The following is a 20094-nucleotide window of genomic DNA, read 5'->3' as shown; positions in this document are numbered from 1 at the left end:
TCCTGCACAGGCTGAGGGGGAAGCTGGTGATGGAGAAGCTGAAGTGGGGGATGGAGTACAAGGGCTAACTGCAAAAAGAAAAGGAGGACTTGTGGCACCTTAGAGACTAACAAATTTATTTGAACATAAGCTTTGTAGCTCACTTCATGGGATGCATGCAGTGGAAAATACAGTGGGGAGATTTTCCACAGCATGCATCCGATGAAGTGAGCTGTAGCTCTCGAAAGCTTATGCTCAAATAAATTGGTTAGTTTCTAAGGTGCCACAAGTCCTCCTTTTCTTTTTGCAGATACAGACTAACACAGCTGCTACTCTGAAGGGCTACCTGGCGTCTGTCAATGGCTACATGAACATGCAGCTTGCAAACACAGAAGAATACATAGATGGTGCATTGTCAGGACACCTTGGTGAAGCTTTGATAAGATGTAACAATGTCCTATACATCAGAGGAGTAGAAGAAGAAGATGGAGAAATGAGAGAATAAGTTTGTATATTTCTGGAAAATAAAGATCAGTTTTTCACAACTTTTAAAAAAAAACAAACAAACCAACCCTTCTACCATGATCTTAAATAAAAAGAATCCTAAGAGTTTATTTATCAAAAATGTAACACGAACATGCAGACTATTGAAAAAAATAACAAGGTAGATGTAACAGCAAATCTTTTAAATCTTGTCTTGCTTCCAGTTGCAGAACAGAGAAAACCCCACCATTGGATTGGTGAGCTTGGCTATGATCGAACCTTCGCCAACTGCTAAAAACTCAGACCACCTGCTGCTCCTTCCCCAGTACCATGTGCTCTATCAAAGTGTCCCTTCCTTACTGCTAAAACCTCCAGTTTCCTCATTAACTGCTGCAATGCAGTTACACTAATAAATTCTACAGATTTACCACTCTACACGTGACAAATGTATTTGTTTGTTTAAAATCAACACATGTGGCAGCCATTACTTATGACTACTGATGCATTAAAATGGAGAAAGATGATTTTAAAAATATCATACATTATAGTGTAATGCAATCTTTCATTCTGGGAAATGTAGCTAGCCATTAAGGAAATATATTTTTCTTCCCTAACTGCTGGGTTTTAGTGGTACTCGATGGGATTGTGAGTTGATTGACTAAATTGCAATGATTTATTTTCCTTGTGTTACATGGTCATCGTGTAAGGTTGTCTGGTAAAATAAATAATGAGCCAACTCTTTGGAGCCGTATATGATTATGCACATGCCTCTCCTTTCTGGCCCCCCAGAAGGGGAGCACAGGCCAGAAGTTTTTTGCCACTGATTATGACTGCAAAGGTTGGGCATTTGATTGGTTAAATATAATCTCATATTTTATTTAATCTCATATTTTAAATAATCTCATATTCATAATCTCATATTTTAACGCTCTAATTTATTAGAGCAGTAACAAAACAGACTTTATAAACTCCAATAGACTTAGCCTTAAATCAGGTTCTCAATCTTGTTTTAATCACATCCCAAGTTGGCATTTTTTAAAATGTGGCTAAAAAGTTGGCTGGTCTACCTCTCCCTCTTGAAGGAGCTCCTGCATCCTGGCATCTTGAAGGAGGGGCAGCCCGGCCAAATTTAGGGGCATTGTGACCTTAGGTGTCTCACAATGCGACTCACTCAAATTTAGTACTCCCCTAGAAAGTTGGGCATGCCCCACTGATTGAGAACCTCTGTCTTAGATAGATATGCCTAACTACAAAAAGCAGGTTACTTAACCGCCGAGTTATTCTAATTCAGGAAAAATGTGAAACACCTTGAAATTCACTTCTAAAAAATGAAAGACTGGCACAGTGATGCAATCAAAAATGTAGGCTGCCACTGACATCAGATCATTCTTGCTAGGATATTTGACAATATTTGTGCTGAGTTGGCATTATCTGACTTGTCAATTGACTGGCTCGCTAAACCTAGACCAGGGGTCGGCAACCTATGGCACGTGTGTCAAAGACGGCACGCGAGCCGATTTTTAATGGCACGCTGCTGCCTGCCAGGTCCTAGCCACCAGCCCCACTCAGCCCGCTGCCGAACCCAGGCCAGGACCCTGACAGGCAGCAGTGTGCCATTAAAAATCTTGTTTGCCCTGGCCCTCTCTTTTCCGCCCCCCTGCAGAGGCAGGGTGAAGAAGCTTGGGCCTGCCAGCTGCTGCTGCAGGGCAGGCAAGCTCCCCCCTCCCCCACCTGTTCCCCCAATGTGCTGGGTTCCTGCCCAGAGAAGTGGAGCCGCAGCATGCTCACTGCTCTGGGGAGGAGGCAGAGAAGAGGTGGGGACGGGGCCTTGAGGAAGGGGGGTGGAATCAGGGCATATCCCCTCCAGCCCCCTGCCGTGAGCCGCTCTGGGCAGGAGGCTGGGAGCACCCCCACGACCCTAGCCCACACCCTCAGCCCTCTGCCCTGACCCCTGCACCCCCCCACACACTCCCAGCCCTCTGCCTTGACCCCTGCACCCCCTCACACCTCAGCCTCCTGTCCTGACCCCTGCACCCCCCCACGGCCCCAGCCCTGACTCCCGCACCCCCCACACATACCCAGCCCTCTGCCCTGACTCCTGCACCCTCCTCACACACCCCCTGCCCTGACTCCTGCACTCCCCACACATACCCAGCACCCCCACACACCATGCCCTGATTCTTGCACCCCCCACATTCTCACCCCCACCCTGAGCACCAAACGGGAACTCCTACGCCCCCCCCCCCACATTCCTACCTGCACCCCTCACACCAAAGGGAGTTGTGGAGCAGTTCTGTGATCATGTTATTGGGAAGTTTACTGTATGAATACTGTACATTGGTTTAGTGTAATAGCGTGCTATAAGAAAAACAAGCAGAAAGAAAATGGAATGGATGAAGATAAGCCATCCCTTGAAAAAACACTTGTGTTGTTGAGAGACAATGCCCAAACTGTTAACTTTTAATATTTTACTTCCTGATTCCATCCATCTTACAGAACTGGCTTTGAGAAGCAGGGCCAAGGCCTGGGATCAAAAAGGACTATAACAGGTTAAAGATCTCTCAAGAAGAGGTAGTTGTTGGGGAATTGTTGGGAGAAACCAGACTGACACAGGCACCTCCTGGGATATCTGAAGAAGCTGGGTTTGTAGGATTTAACTAAGATAGATATGCATGTTGGTTGACTGTTTCAAAATCCTTTTTCTCTAAATGCTTTGTTCCTAGTATTAAACAGTGCTCTGATTTTGAAAAGGTTGTCTGATCACTAAATTTCACACTAATCACAGACTCCCAGAAGGAAGAACCACAGGTGCCAAATTCTGTCACATCTCCTGGGTAAATACAGTTAATGCATAGGATACTAAAAAAAGGAGTACTTGTGAAGTGATGTCCGATGAAGTGAGCTGTAGCTCACAAAAGCTTATGCTCAAATACATTTGTTAGTCTCTAAGGTGCCACAAGCACTCCTTTTCTTTTTGCGGCTACAGACTAACACAGCTGCTCCTCTGAAACCTGACATAGGATACTGTAGCCCAGGCCGTGGTATAAGAGTGGGAGATTTGTGGAATTCCATCCCAGGAGAGGCAAGGGCATGAGGCCTGACATCTAATGGGGTGCATTAAGAGAGACCAGGAAGGGGATGGAGGTGGAGTTAGTCCTACAACCATGAAAAGCCACTTCACAAGCCCTCTATGATAAGAGTTGCAAGAAGGGTGTTCAGGGGTTAGCTGTAGGGGATATGATCTGTATGTACATTTGTTATAACTTAATTAGAGGAACTCAAGTTTCTAAAATTTTGTATGGAATATACTCATTCCTTATCTATGAGGAAATCTACTAGTTCAAAATATAAAGTGTAAATTGTCCCATCGGTATGAACTCGTCTATATATTTTTGAACTTCTACTATGATGTATTCATTTGGTAAGATTTTACTGGTCTTTTAGTGCAGTCCTTTTTAATGACAAACTCTCTGCCTCATTTTGAGTTTAAACTGGCCTGAATATTTCCTTACGTATTAGTAGGGCTGTTGATTAATCACAGGTAACTCATGCAATTAACTCAAAAAAATAATTTTGATTAAAAAAATTAATTGTGATTAATCACACTGTTAAAAGAATACCAATTGAAATTTATTAAATATTTTTGGTTGTTTTTCTACATTTTCAAATAGATTTATTTCTGTTGCAACACAGAATACAAAGTGTACAGTGCTCACTTTATATTATATTTGATTACAAATATTTGCACTGTAAAAATGATAAAGAAAAGAAATAGTATTTTTCAGTTCACCTCATACAAGTACTGTAATGCAATCTCTTTATTGTGAAAGTGCAACTTACAAATGTAGATTTTTGTTGTTGTTATATAAAGGTACTCAAAAACAAAACTATGTAAAACTTTAGAGCCTATAAATCCACACAGTTCTACTTCTTGTTCAGCCAATCGATAAGCAAACAAGTTTGTTCATATTTATGAGAGATACTGCTGCCTGCTTCTTATTTACAATAAGAAAGTCACCTGAAAGTGAGAACAGGCATTCGCATGGCGCTTTTGTAGCTGGCATTGCAAGGTATTTACGTGCCAGATATGCTAAACGTTCATATGCCCCTTCATGCGTTGGCCACCATTCCAGAGGACATGCTTCCATGCTGATGATGCTTGTTAAAAAAACAATGCATTAATTAAATTTGTGACTGAACTCTTTGGGGGAGAATGGTATGTCTCCTCTTCTGTTTTACCCGCATTCTGCCATATATTTCGTGTTATAGCGGTCTCCGATAATGACCAAGCACATGTTCTTTTTAAGAATTCTTTCACAGATTTGACAAAATGCAAAGAAGGTGCCAATGTGAGATTTCGAAGGGTAGCTTCAGCACTCGACCCAAAGCTTAAGAATTGAAAGTGCCGTCCAAAATCTGAAAGGGACGAGGTGTGGAGCATGCTTTCAGAAGTCTTAAAAGAGCAACACTCTGATGCAGAAACTACAGAACCTGAACCACCAGAAAATAAAATCAGCCTTCTGCTGGTGGTATCTGACTCAGATGATGAAAATGAACATGCTTTGGTCTGCTTTCCTTTGGATCGTTATTCAGCAGAACCTGTAATCAGTATGGACCAGTGGTGGGCAACCTGCGGCCCGCATGCAGCCCATCAGGGCAAGCCACTGATGGACCGCCAGACCATTTGTTTACATTTGCATGTCCGCCCGCAGCTCCCAGTGGCCGCGGTTTGCCGTTCCCGGCCAATGGGAGCTGCGGGAAGAGGCGGGAGCCTGGTGACGCTGCCATGACCCCCATGTAACAACCTTGTGACCCCCTGACGGGTCACGACCTGCCGTTTGAGAACCCCTGTGCTATCGTGTGTTGTAGTTGTATGTAATATGAAGGTGGAAAGGACACAAGTTTTTCCTCTTATTTCCATGATTCTAACGTTAGGGGTGGACGGATTGTGTCCTGCCACTTACTACCTTAACTGTCATTGTATTTAGGTTTTGTTTGCTAATTGTAGATTTAGGGCTTGCTTCACAGAATTCCAGCTGACTTCAGTGGAAGTTACATGCAAATGAGGGCTGTAAAATAGATTAATGGTGAATGCCTTTCTAGAGAAGCACGATCAGCTATAAATTATCCTTCTCTTCCTCTCCTCTCCCTTACCCCATCTGGAATTTCTTACAATGTGAAAAGCCTATTTGGAGATTGTGACTGAGGCTCTTCCATTCCATCTCTCTAGTCTAAAGTCATGTGCATAAGTGTGTTATGAAACTTTTAAATGGTACATTTTTATTGAGGAAAAACTCCCAACAACTTTTGATCCAAATTATTTTGATGGCCTCCTGAATACATACAAGAAAACATGATTTTTTTGACACTTCCCTCATTCAAATTGGATCCAAAGTATGCATAATCATAAAAAACCTATAGACAACTGAACATACAGGATAAAATAGCTTTTAATAACCTAGATTTTAAAATATGATTGGCCATAGGAGCTGTGCTAAAACCTTATTAAAAACTTCGAAGCAGTTAAAACAAATTCTAAATTTAGCAGGTGCACAGTAGAATTATTCAGAAGATATTTTATGCAATTATTTAACTAGAAATCCAGGATACTGTTTCACAGGCAAAATGTAAAGATGCCAGTTTCATTTGCCTTGTGACTGAGATTTAGTAAAGTCTACCACTTTAAGAACTGTTCTAAAGGGTGCACTATTTCCAAAATTAGCAATTACAGATACAGTAATCAAATTGGATCCATTAAATATGAGTACAAAATTAGTAGTGTCATTATATTTGCCAGGACATATTTTTAAAAATCAATATAATAGGTGGTGTAGAATGGAAGGATGTAAGAGGTACAGAAAGTTTAAAGAAAAAAGTGCTCCAAAGTCTTTTATCGTGCACTGCTTTATTTTACTTTCCCATGCAAATACAGACACCAGTCTGCACACACATATTACATTTCAGGATCAGGGCCTTAGTATCTGTGGACCATCATGAACAGAAAGGAAGACTCTTTCCTACTAATTTCCAGAGTACTGTACACAAGAGGAAGATAATTTAGTCAATTCATATACCTTATTTTTTGTCTTTATATTAATTTCAGTTCTTCACTGGATTCATACTTGTCATGTGAAACTACTATGTCTTTGGTTTTCATGTCTTATTCATTCCTAGGTTTGCTGTGTTCTACCAGACATTTCAGAAAGCTTTATGGGATCTTTGCTTGCAGTGTTCTCATTTGAAGCTCCCTCATGAGATGTCCTGTTAGTGATTCATTCAGCTCATTCTCATTCATGTACTGAGTCGTCTTCCCTGTCAGGTTTGTCCCTTGATGGTTCCTGGTTTGTTTCCACAGCTTTACCATCTGCCAAAATGTCGACAACCTTCTCCTTTCTTTCTTTCTATGCATGAAAAGAATGAATTTTTGTGTACAATCAAAAACAAATACACTTTTGGCAAAATAATCAAATCATATTATCTGTTTTGTAATATTTATTTCCACAAATAAAGAATGATGTATAATATCAAAAAGGCAGGATTGCTGTTTATTCATTGATTCTCCTTTTTCAGTGATTTTTAGCAGTCCTATCTAGTTACTTAACTCTTGATAATGCTTATATTTAACTTTGTAACAATTATTTGTTTATTTCCTCAGTCCGTTGTGTCTTTATTTTTCTAACTACTTCTTTCATATGCATCAAGAAATCTGTTACCTACAGCCAGGCATTCAGATACCTGTGAGGAGTAAGTCCAGAATATACACCTTAACACATTTAAACCTGCCATCACCAAACAAAGATCACATTATGTAACAGGCCACCAAAATACCCCAAGAAAACATGCTTCAATACAGAAATAAAACCCCCTCTGACCACACATCTAGTTGTCACCTGTCAAACCACACTGGAATCCATACTGGGGTAACATCAAACAGCTACAACCCATACTTGATGGGGACCCCATCCTGAAAGAAATCTTTTCTGAGCCTCCACTTCTGGCTTCCAAACAACCCCCAAGCTCTTCAAGCTTATCAGGAGCTAGCTCCCCAGAGACAAGAACACACCAACTCAAAGTGGCACCAGACCCTGCCAGCACAACGGATGCAAAACCTGTGGACATATCTCCACTGCTACAATGGTCAACACCCGATACAACACGCCTTTGAAGATCCATGGATTCTACATATGCCTATCACAACATGGTAAACCTCATCCAGTGCACAAAATGCCCCAATAGCAACTATGTGGGTGAAACCAGAAAAACACTACGCTCTCAAATGAACTCACAAAGGAAAATTATAAGAAAAAACACCCTATCACCTGTGGGTAAACACTTTTCACAAAGCGATCTCTCTCTTTCTGACCTATCAGTCCTCAAAGGAAACCTGCACAACACTTTCAAAAGATAAGGCAGGAAGCTTAAATTCATAACTCTGCGAGACACTAAAAATCATGGTCTGAATAGAGACACTGGATCTATGGCTTATTACAACAATCTGTGACCCATTAAACCCCTCTTTTTATCCTATGACTGCAGAGGTGTTAATTGGCCACTCTAGAATGGTCCCTTACATTATGTGCTAACTACTTACGATAAACTATCTATTCCACCTTGCAATTGTGCTGTGACTCTTGCCTGGTTTACACTATAGAGTTAGGTCAACCTATCTCTGTAAGCATCTACATTAAAATGTAGTTCCCACCGATGTAACTCACCTACTACACTGACAACTCAACCTCCCTAACAGACATAACGCTTAGGTCGACAGGTCAATCCTGTGTCAGTGTAGACACTGTGTTGCTTACATCAACTGTTGCTGCCTTTCAGAAGCTGTCCCACAGTGCCCCACGCTGACAGTTAAATAGGTACAAGGGCTTCTGGTGAGAATGCGCACCGCTGTAAGAAGGAGTGTAGTGTGGACATGCAAAAGCAATTTAATTATGGCAGTGGCTGTACATCGACCTAACTTAGGTCGACTTAATTTTGTAGTGTAGACTTGCCTGCTGAGAGTACCTTTGCCAGGCCATGTTTACACTACACACTTATACTGGTATAACTACGTCGCTCTGGGGGGTGAAAAATCCACACTCCTGAGCAATGTAGTTATACTGACCTGTCCCCTGTTGTACACAGCACTGTGTCAGCAGGAGGGCTTCTCCCATCAACATAGCCATCTCCTCTTGTGGAAATGGATTAACTATGCTGACTCACTCTCCTGTCAGCATAGGAGCATCTTCATTTAGTAATAAACACTGCAGCTGCGCCAGTGCAGTGCTTTAAATGTACACCTGCCCCCAGACCTGAAGAAGACTTCTCTGTGGTTCGAAAGCATGTCTCTCTCACCAACTATTGGTCCAATAAAAGATATTACCTCACACACCTTGTCTTTCTTTCATATTAGGTATGTTGAGTCAGATAAATGATGTTTGGAAATCAATAAATGTAAATCACTCATTTACAGTATTAAATATCAGCTATTCCATTTTCCAGTTAGCAAGAGAAAGAATTACCTCATGAATTCAACATTGTGAAGACAAAGAAAGTTGAGCTAGCCAGACAGCTTTGTTTAGCCGTGTTTTTAAAATGTGGACAGGACATCTGACATTTCTGAATTTTAGCAAACCAAGTCCCCCTCTACCTAATAGTTTATAACTTCACCCACTGATCTCTCTTCAATATCCAATGACAAGTGATTTCACCCACTAGCCATATACCCGTTTCCCAGGGCACCAATATTACCATCCTTTTGCCTTCATCTTCTAGGCTTTTATCTAATACTACAACTTTCTTATTGTTTCATAACAAGTATAACAAGAAATTTGTTATTCTCAGCACTTTCCTTTAAACTTTTTAAAATAAAGTTTTCATTCATGTGCTGAAATTAAAACTTAATGAGTTTACGATTTAAACATAACATATATGTTATGCTCCTGTAAATATTTCAGAGTGAGACAGCAAAGAAAAAGAAAAAGCCCAAAGAATAACTAGGTCGCTTTTGTTTTCAGAGAGGAGGAAAAGAATGAATTTTGCACAATTCTCTTTTAAATCCAAGATTTTCTCCACTTATTTTCATTGTAACTATCCATCTCCCTTTAAAGATGGAAACAGGAAATGCTTCTGATGTCAGCAGGCTAATGGGACTCAAGCAGCTTCTCTGACTAGATAGGAGTAGGAACTTCTTGTGACAGTGAATTGCAGAGGTTAACATTAAGCTGGAACAGTTTGTTGCTTTTTAAAAACACACCAAGCATCTTATTTGCTTCCTTAATTTCTGATACACTCTGGAGAGGTATCTTCATGACCCCAACAGGTAAATTTTGTTGCACAAGGAACTCTAGTTCACAGCCAATCAGTGTACATGAGTTTATTCTGTCAGTATGCAGTATATTTACCGAGTTTCTTTTCTATTCATATAATATTGTCCACTCAATCAAAAACCATGACTATTCTTCATTTGGCAATACAGAATTTGATTTTAAACCCATGTTTTCCCACTCTTGTATGGTTGTGTGCTTTTTGAATGCATATTCCCTTTTTTTGGATGAAGGTGTACCGATTCTATTTAAGGTCAGGTTTTCCCTTCCCTAACTTCTTCCCACCACCAACTAGAGACATATATCTGTGAGTGTAGATACCATCCATGACAGTGACTTAAGAGATTAGTCCACGGTCCCAGGTGTTGATGATTTTTGCTATATGTTTCATGCTAGGGTGTCTGCTTCAAACTACAATTTTGTTACACTCATAAGGTATCGCTTCTGTTTAAAAAGGCATATCATCAGCCCTCCACCTGCAACAGAACTATTGATGTTCTCAAAGAGCCTGCATTGCAGTGACAAGGTTCAGGTGTGTGTATGAATGTGAGCTAGGGAATTAATAGATAAGGACAGGGGTGGTCAATTTGAGCCTGAGAAGGAGCTAGAATTTACCAATGTACATTGCCAAAGAGCCACAGTAATAAGTCAGCAGCCCCAATTCCGCTCCCAACCCCCTGCTCCCAGTGCCTCCCACCCACTGGCAGCCCCACCAATCAGCACCGCCTCCTCCCTCCCCGCACCTCCCGATCAGCTGTTTCGTGGCATGCAGGAGGCTCTTTGGCAGGGAGGAGCGAGAGCACGGCCGGCTCAGGGGAGGGGACAGGAAGGGGTGGAGTGGGGGCAGGGCCTGTGGCAGAGCCAGGGGTTGAGCAGTGGGCACCCCCTGGCACATTGGAAAGTTGGCGCCTGTAGCTCCAGCCCCAGAGTCGGTGCCTAGACAAGGAGCCGCATATTAACTTCTGAAGAGCCGCATGTGGCTCCGGAGCCACAGGTTGGCCACCCCAGACGAGGAAATAGAGTCAGACTACCTTACTTTGGAAATTTCTAGCTTTAATCAGGCTCTGGCACAACATTACTTAAAAAGACACTCAGACATTTGGCTGCAAAACTTAAATTACCTTTGTGATTTTTTTTGTTAAATACATGGCTTTTACTCAAGTTTAGCTGGGTTTTCTTACATTAAAATTCTTCCAGGAACATTTTCATTCTTTAAACTGGCTCATAATGTAAGCCCCACAAATAACAAAACTATGATAATTCTATTCCTTAACTAAACTGAAAAAAGCAGCACATTTCCAGCATATTGTTTCCCAGGCAGATTAAAAGTTGACTGTCTTTTTACTTGTTTGTAGCCATACATTTTCTTGTTTTATAGAAAAACATTTTTATGGACAAATCATGTTATATCTAAAACACAAAATTATCTACATAAAAAAGAGGTTGCTGAAGTCATTCTTATATTTGATTAAAGATTGGTGCTTGTCTAGTGGTGTATGTCAACCCACTTTTTCAAAGTGTGTCACGTAATCATGGACTAAAGCAGGCAAAGTACTAAGGAACATTAACTGTAGTACCTATGAATGGAGCCAGTAAGACTGTTGAGAACATGTGGTGAGAAAAACTGTTTAGACATTATTTGTATTGTTAGGTATAATACTTACTCTAAATAACAGTCTCATCAACCTCTGCAACCGTTGCCAAATTAGGGGTTCCAGACTTGTTGATCAGTTCTGCTGTCATCTTTCTTGGATACTGTTCAATAATGATCTTCTATGATAAAAGTTACATTTGATTCAAACAAACAAAAAGAGAAACAGACAGACTACATGCCTCATCTCTTTCCCAATAAGCCAATGAGGTTTTGCCATTGACTGCAGTGGGAGCAGGATTAGCCCTATACAGAATATTTTTCTAAATTCTTTAACAGTAAGGGTATGTCTCCATTACAAACCTAAGTCGACCTATATTAGGTTGACTTACAGCCACCACAGTAATTACTGTGGTGATGCATGTCCACACCACTCTCCTTGGGTCAGTGGTGCATATCCTCACCAGGGGGAGGCTGGGTGGGGCGCGGAAGAGGAGCTCAGTCTTCTCACCTTGGCTCACATATGGGAGTGGAGTCTGAAGCTGGCTTCCCTTCTCGCCCCGGCTCCCAGCAGGGAGCGGGAGGGGGTAGCTGGGATCTAGCTGCCTGGCTTTCTTGTCAATTTCATGGCAGAAGCCGCAAAATTGACAAGACAGCCGATGTGAGGGACACTGTCTACACAGATGCTGTGTCACTCTAACTACACCACCATAAGCCTTACGCCTCTCGTGGAGGTGGAGTTATTATGTCGGTGTAGTAGGGCACTTACAATGGTAGGAGAAAGGCTGTAGTGTAGACACTGACATAATTAGGTCGACATAAGGCTCCCTTCTGTCGACCTAACTGTGTAGTGTAGACCAGCCCTTAGTGCTGAGAACTTCAAACTGGCAGGCTAAGTAGGACATTCAGCACATTATCTCCCAGTAGCTCACACTTCTTTTCTTCATTTCTGCAATGTCCAACTTCACTCATGTTGCTGGTTGTGAGATGCCACGCAAGTCATGGAGAGCCAGCCCCTGGAGTCTCATCTGCATTGGGGAATTTCCTGCCATGGCTAACTCTGGTTCAACTCCACCAATCGTCATGACTTTGGGAGCCTCTGATGGGATGCACAAACCCCACACTGGGCTCAAAGGGGGTTAAAGGACAATACTGGGCCTAGGTAGCCCCATTTCTCCAGACCAGTATGTCCTGGCTGGGGAGGAAGCTTGAAAGGGAGCAACCCAACTTAGATTGGGGAGGAAGTCAGACCTTTCCTGGGGGCTCCTGAACAAGGGTCTTGAAGAAGTCTCCCGGGGAGGAAGGGGACGGAGCCTCGTTGGGGTTGAAGGTCTTTTTTTCCCTTTTGTTATCTTATATTGTACTTGGAACGATGGGGAGAGACAGATGATAGGAAGTGACCCAGCTGGTAACTCCGAGGGCCAGACACTGACTGAGTCAGAGCCTGGTGGAATTGAAGGACCTGGGCTCCCTTATCAAGTGCCCCTGCTGCAGGAGTGTATAAGCCTCATTCTCCACCGCCTTCACTCCCTGTAAAAAGAGGGCAAGGACACTGAAACCCTGAGGCAAAGCTAAGCCCATACACACAGGTAAGGAACTGGACTGACACCCCAAGGCTCCCTTTCTCCTCCTTCTCTCTCTCTCTTGCTCCCTCTCCCCAGTCGATTCACAGTATGAGTAGGAACAATGGAAGCAGTCATTACATGGAACAAGGGATCCTGGTCTAAGGAGTTTGGCCAGTAAGACTTTTGAGAACATGTGGTGAGAAAAACTTTGCTTTGAATTTAACGTGGCTTGCTAAGTTAGGCAATAGTTGTGTTTTATCTGTATTTTTCTTGTAACTCCATTTGAGATAACAAGATTAGTGCATACCAGTTCTATTAATAAAATGACAGACTTTATATACGAGCTTGTTTTGTCCAGGATAGAGCTGGGCAGTACAAGACCCTACCTTTCTGGGGAAAAATCTGGGAGTGGGAGTATACTGGGGTCACCCTGCAGTATAATTCAGGTTGGTAAAAACTTGAGTGTGACTGGCATGCTGCAAGTGCACACAGAGATAGCTCAGGTTTCAGAGTAGCAGTGAGCTGTAGCTCACGGAAGCTCATGCTCAAATAAATTTGTTAGTCTCTAAGGTGCCACAAGTCCTCCTTTTCTTTTTTAGAGATAGCTCAGAGTAACTTACATGCTAGAGGGTGTTTGTGAGCAGTCTTGACTGGAAGCCATAGCAGCAATGCCCTGTAAAGGGCTCCCCAGGTTAGAGGGCAGGGGTGACACATCTACTCGTTCGTTTAGATTGTATCCTGGTTATCTCACACCCACTAGATCACCTGGCCCTCCGCAGACCCTATCACACTGCCCTAGAGCAGGTTTCTCAACCCGTGGATCAGGACCTAAGATTGGGCCACCAGAATGTTTCAAAGGCTAGTGTGGCAGTTCCCGTGGCTCCTGTCCCATGAGGCTGGCTGGGCTTGTCTCTCTGCTGCAGGCACTGCAACCTCCGGGGTCCCAGTGCAACTCAGGCTTGGCTCAGCTGTCATGATGACGGGAGTCTGGGTAGGTCAAATTTGAGTGAGTGGCACTGCAAACCCATGGGCCAGTTCACAACTCACACAAATTTGGTCTAGTCAGGTGGGCGAAGCCAAACCAGAGCAGTGCTACAATCCTGGACGTTGCAATGGCCAGAGCCAAAAGCCAAGCCTAGCCAGCCCCACAGCACAGGAGCTGCAGGAGCTGCCACTGTGGGGTGAGTGCTGGCAGGACCACTCTACCCCGCCCCAAGGGGGCAGAACCCAACCAAAACTACCCCAGAGCCTCCACCCCAGACTATTTCCTAGGTTGTGACAGGCCATAAACCAGGGGTCTCAAACATGCAGCGGCCGCGGAGTTATTTCCTGCGGCCCATCATAGGTGCGAACTCCCTGGGTGCTCGAGGGCTGGAGCACCCATGGGGAAAAATTAGTGGATGCTCTGCACCCACCGGCAACCAAGCTCCCCTCCCCCGCCTCCTCCCTCCCCCCAGCGTGCTGCATCCCTGCTCCTCCGCCTACCTCCCAGCACTTCCTGCTGCCAAACAACTGTTTGGCAGCACTTAGAACTTTCCAGGAGGGATGAGGGAGGAGTGGGGATGCCGCGCTCAGGGTAGGAGGCGGAGAAGAGGTGGGGTTGGGGCAGGGATTTGGGGAAGAGGTTGGAATAGGGGCAGGGAGGGGACGGAGTTGGGGTAGGAACTTTGGGGAAGGGGTTGGAATGGGGGTGGGGAAGGGTGGGAAGAGGTGGGGCAGGGGCGAGGCCTCATGGAAGGGGTGGAGTGAGGGCAGGGCTGGGGTAGAGGGAGCGACATTTATGCTACCATTATAACAGGAGAAGGTGCTTGTTTGACAGCAGAGTTGGGTGAACTATTCAGTCATTACAGCCTTCTTCCTCTTTGTGAATTGTCTGCAAACATACTAAGATTTTTATTAATTGAACTTAAATTTATTCATTGGCTTAACTTCAGCATGTTAAATAAGATACCTTCAAATTCAGGTACTTTATTGTACATACTTAAATAGAAATCCTATAGGCTATAAAGGTCTTCCAGTTGTTGTTTTATGATGTTTTTTTTTTTTTAATATTGACCATATATAAAATCCGGAGATTCAGGATTTAAAAAAAAAAGATTCAGGATTTAAAAAAAGTTAATGCATTGACTTTTAATAGCATGCTATATTACTCTTCATTTTTTCATTTTTGACTATACTTTTGTATTGTTGTATGAAAAGGTTTCAGTGATGTGGCCGTCTGGCCAATGTACTAGTCCTCACGTGGCCCTCATGGTGATTTGAGTTTGAGATCCCAGCCATAAACAGTTACAAACGGGCCCTGAGCCCAAAAAAGGTTGATAAGCACTGCCCTAGAGAAGACTAACCAAAGGCTGCTGCCAGCAATTAAAGCAGTTTTGGTTAGACCTCTTAAGTCATATTCGTAACACTTGGAGGCCAGAAGGGACCATTAGATCATCTAGTCTGACCTCCTGTGTATCACTGGCCATTAAATTTCACCCAGTTGTTCCTGTATTGAACCCAGTAACTTGTGTTTGACTACAGTATACCTTCCAGAAAGGCATCCAGTCTTGATCTGAAGACATCAAGAAATGGAAAATCCATTATCTCCCTGTAGTTTGTTTTAGTGGTTAATCATCTTCATTGTTAAAAATGTGTGCCTAATTTTTCATTTGGGTTCAGTTTCCAGCCACTGGTTCTTGTTACGCCTGTCTCCACTAGATCAAAGAGTCCTTTAGTACCCTTCTCCCTGCGAAGGTGCTTACATACTGTAATCAAGAGACCTGAAGAAGAGCTCTGTGTAAGCTCAAAAGCTTGTCTCTCTCACCAACAGAAGATGGTCTAATAATAGATATTACTTCACCCACCTTGTCTCTCTAATACCGTCACCAAGTCACCGCTCAGGCTATGTCTACACTACAGACCTTACTGCTGTACTGCTGTGGCTATGCCGCTATAAGGCCTCTCATGTAGCCCCTCTATGCTGTTCACATCAGTGCTTTTGTTGGTGAAATTTATGTCGGTCAGGGGTGTGTTTTTTTCATGAGTTGTTGGATTATAATCTAAATTTCCCTTTTAGCGAGGTAGTTGGAGACACTGTGAGAATTCCTTTTCTTTTATCTGTAATATGGGGATACAAATGATTTACCTATCTATTCTAATTACAGGAGTATTGTGAGGATTAATTTTTTAATGTAAAAAACCTCATTTTAGATTAAAACTATTGCATTATTAGATTAAAATATAAAATAATTTTATTAATATTCAATTTTCAAAAGCATGTAAAGATAATAAGATTTCAGTTTTAAAATGTAGTACACAAGATTAAATTCTGCCAGACCTGATAATGTGCTTCAGTTTTCTGCTTGATCAGGAGCTCTTCTGCTTTCAGTTTTTGTACCACTTCCAGTTCTATCAGGGCCTTTGCATGATCTTTTATCAGCTGGGCCCTCTCTACCTTCCTCTAGCGTTGCAGAAAAATTATGACATTGACCAATGACAAAATATGGAAACTAAAATCAGCCATGTTGGGATTAAATGTCAAAAAAGATTTTTTTAAAATGGAAGGAAATTCACCTCTTCTTCTTTATTTAAATTTTTCTTGTATTTGTAAAGCCAGTATGCCAGATAATTAATTGGGTCTGCTGGCCGATGCTCTGCCACCTCTGCAAGTCCTTCAGTTAAGCATTTTCCTATGCATTTCTTGAGGTACTCTGTATCCATTCTTATCTTCTACCAAGCGCTGCACCAGTATATTAACTGAAATGTTTCAGACATTATTGAGTGAGAACATGTGCACTAACAAAAGGTTTCATAAAAAGAAAAGGAGGACTTGTGGCACCTTAGAGACATTGGTGGTCATGCAAATCTCTTTACATTGCCTTGGTGATACATCTCAACCTTGACATGGGGAACAATTTCTGGTAGTAAAGGAGTAATTCAGCCTTAATGGCCAATACATTCTTGGATGTCACAGCTAAGAAAGGTGGCAACTGAGCTGTTGGTTTTGTGAGATGAACAACACTATACTGATACCAGCAACTCACTTCACATAACCTATTGAAAAGACATCTGCTGGTAACCACTTTTGGTTACTACCAGCTTGGTTCTCTAGAGGTGAAAGTCCCTGTATTGCACTTCTAATTAAATTCCGTATCAATCTTGGTAAAATATTACTCCTTAAATATTGTTTTATTCCCACTGGATCTGCAGTATAGCCCTAACTAGCACAATCTGCATGGCACTGAACCAAACGCAACAGTCTTAGTTTTCATTTTTCACAAACAGTACAAAATGTCAGATTTATAAAGCAGCTTCCAGGCTAATCTAGACAGCCTAAGTGGCTTTTACAGAAGAAAGTATAAATGATAAGAAACTGACAGTGCAGTGAAAATTATGGGAGTAAGTACTAAGGCTATGTCTACACTATGGACCTTACAGCAGCACAGCTATACCACTGCAGCTGTGCCACCATAAGGTCTCCCGGATAGCCGCTCTATGCCAGCGGAAGAGAGCTCTCCTGCCAGCATAATTAAAGCACCCCCAACAAGCGTCAGTAGCCTTGGCAGTGGTGCTGTCCACACCAGCTCTTTTGTTGGAGAAACTTCTGTGTTTTTTCACACCCTGGACCAACAAAAGTTTTGCTGATAAAAGTGCTAATGTAGGCAAAGTCTAACAGTATGTCTATATTTAAATGCTACAGCGGCACAACTCTGTGATGCTTCAGTGTAAACACTACCTCCACCAATGGGGAGGAGTTTTTCCATTGGTGTAGATAATCCACATCCATGAGAGGTTGTAGCTAGGTTGATGGAACAAGTCTTCCATTGACCTAGTGCTGTCTACATCAGGGATTAGGTTGGCATAGCTACATTTCTCAGGGGTGTGGACTTTTCACACCGTTGAGAGACTTAGCTATAGTGATGTAAATTCCTAGCGTAGACTGAGCTTCCTACTGAGTCTTTACTCCAGGGGAATTCTGTGCTACTGTGTGTGCGAATAATTAATGAGCTGTGCATATTTTTATTTTTTTGCGCAGAAAAAAGCTTCCACCGAATGTTGCTGCAGTTCCAGCTTTTGCCCACCAGAGGGTACTGTGCAAGAACAGTAGCAGCAGCTCCCAGTTAGCTAGGGAAGAGAAACAGCCTTGCCTTCTTTGCAGTGCCTGTCAGGCCAGGTCAGGACACAGGAGACAGACAGAATGTGGGGCGGGGGGGGGGGGGGTCAGGCAAGTTTTCATAAGGGCTAGTGGGGGAGGACAGACTGGGGCATTGTGCTGAATGGGAGCGGAGGCATAGGGCCACAGGGGGGAGGAAGGTGCAGGGACACATTGTGACGGGGGAGGGGTGTAGAGCTACAAGAGGCAGGGGAGTGGCTGGGTGGGGGTCCAGCAGGGGTGAAATTAAGCTGGTACGGGCCAGTACGGCGTACTGGTAAAAAGTAGCCGCCGGTACTGGCCCGTACCCAGCTGACTTTAAAGCGCTGCCGCGGCAGTGCTTTAACATTGGCACCCCTGCCGAGTCCCTACGGGCAGGGCCGCCAAGGGGGGGGAGCGCAAAAGGGGCAGCGATGTTAAAGCGCTGCTGCGGCAAAGGACCCTGCTTAAAGCGCTGCCATGGCAGCGCTTTAACGTCATTGCCCTTCCCCCCACTCCGGCCGGAGCCCTGGGACCTTAAAACCACGGCAGGAGCCCTGGGCGGCACAGGCCAGGCAGCATGGATGGGCTGGCTGGGGGACGTTGACCCCCCAGCCCTGCCCCTTCTGCCTGAGGTGCTGGGTCCCATACCAGTAAGTCCTGTCTTTTACTTTCACCCTGGGGCACAGAGACACATGGGGAAAGAGGGAGAGGGTACAGAGCCACATAGGGATGGGGGTAGGATGGTGCAGGGCCACATTGGAATGGGGGGAGAGGGTGTCTGAGTGCGGGTGGAGGGACTCATGTGGACTGGGAGTGCAGGAACACATTGGGACAGGGGCAGAAGTGCCTGACTGAATGGGAGATGCTAGAGGTCAACCAGGGTCTGGAGGGGGGTAGCTCCCTAACAATCCTTCCCATCCCACAAAAAACCTATTCCATACTTTTCCTACCCATACCCTCATTTCCCACCCATTCCCACAACCCTCCAAGTTCACACCCAGGCTCCTTCCCAGCAATTCACTTCCCTCTCCCTCAGCTCCTCCATTACCCCTGACTCCCCCAAGCTTTTGCTTTTTGAAGGGTGCAGGAAATATTGTTCTGTATTGTAGTTTAAATGAATTATTACTCAGAGATCTGTATTAATACACCTAGTAAGAAATCTATTTGTCAAAAAACATTTCCTGAATCTTTTTTCATGTCTGTATTGTTACAGACATACCTGCTGACAGATATTTTGAAATAAATGACCTAAACTAATTGAAACTGGTGTGATTATATGGTGTTATTTTGACAAATAAAATATGCAGAATTTTAAAACACTGTGCACAGACTTTTTAATTTTTTGTTGTAGAATTCCACCAGGAGTAAGTCTTGTACACCGGAGTCTGCTTGAGTGAGAGCCCCTCCTGTCCAGGTTACTGGGGTTATTCTGTCCTCTCCAGGAACAGACCAGGGGCTCTTTACCTTCCCCATGGGTAGCTACCGCAATGAGCAGCCAGGGAGGTGGCACGCTGCTGGTATTACACGAGTGAGAGTAGCAGAGGTTTCTCTTGTGTAAAGATCAGTCACTCACCCCCAGGTGTAGGGGACGGGACAGTGCTTTGACCGCAGGGTGACAGGCTCCCGAGCCGGGCTGCACGCTGGAGCCCCACTATCACTCCCGCCCCAGGCTGCGTGCCCGGGGCTGACCCCACCAGACGCCCGCTGCGATGCCGCCGCCGCCCAGGGGTGGGCGGAGCGCGGTCGCGTCCCGCAGAGCCGGGCACTACTCCCCGCATCCCTCAGCGCGCCGGGGCCGCAGTCTTCGCCGAGAGGGGCAGGACCCTGCGCCCCCGCTCCGGCCCACACGCCGGGATCCCACCGTGTCCGGCTCTCCAAGGCGAACTGCCCCCAGGCCAAGCCGATGTTCTGCCAACGCCCAGCCCCGACGGGGTTAACCCCGCCACCGTACTCACGTGACAGCCCCCAACGCCAGCCCCACCACCAATCCTACCGCCTGGGTCACCGGGCGGCTGCCTAGCGACGGGACGCTCCCGAGCCCGCCCC

General features: G+C 44.2%; 2 long non-coding RNA genes across 4 annotated transcripts in view; one reads left to right on the top strand and one right to left on the bottom strand.

Annotated features, from left to right (window-relative positions):
* Positions 1-6993, top strand: part of LOC142072777 (uncharacterized) — a 7865-nt gene extending 872 nt beyond the window's left edge. The window contains exons 2-3 of one of the 2 annotated variants that reach the window (XR_012669348.1): positions 290-3104; positions 4770-6993. This is a non-coding gene — a long non-coding RNA (uncharacterized LOC142072777). Of the gene's footprint in view, positions 1-289; positions 4667-4769 lie in introns of those variants that run through there. The other variant, XR_012669347.1, reaches the window with a different exon arrangement.
* Positions 6351-20094, bottom strand: LOC125639852 (uncharacterized). 2 transcript variants are annotated; one of them, XR_007357600.2, is made up of 3 exons: positions 20004-20094; positions 11441-11549; positions 6351-6863 (listed from the first exon to the last, which is right to left on the bottom strand). It is a non-coding gene; the product is annotated as an uncharacterized LOC125639852 (long non-coding RNA). The 2 variants fall into 2 exon arrangements; XR_012669350.1 differs by lacking the exon at positions 20004-20094 and adding an exon at positions 19622-19982.

Source organism: Caretta caretta, chromosome 7 (assembly GCF_965140235.1).
Source record: "Caretta caretta isolate rCarCar2 chromosome 7, rCarCar1.hap1, whole genome shotgun sequence".
NCBI lineage: Eukaryota > Metazoa > Chordata > Testudines > Cheloniidae > Caretta > Caretta caretta.
Note: the sequence above shows the minus strand (reverse complement) of the source record. Positions and strands in the feature narration are given on the sequence as shown.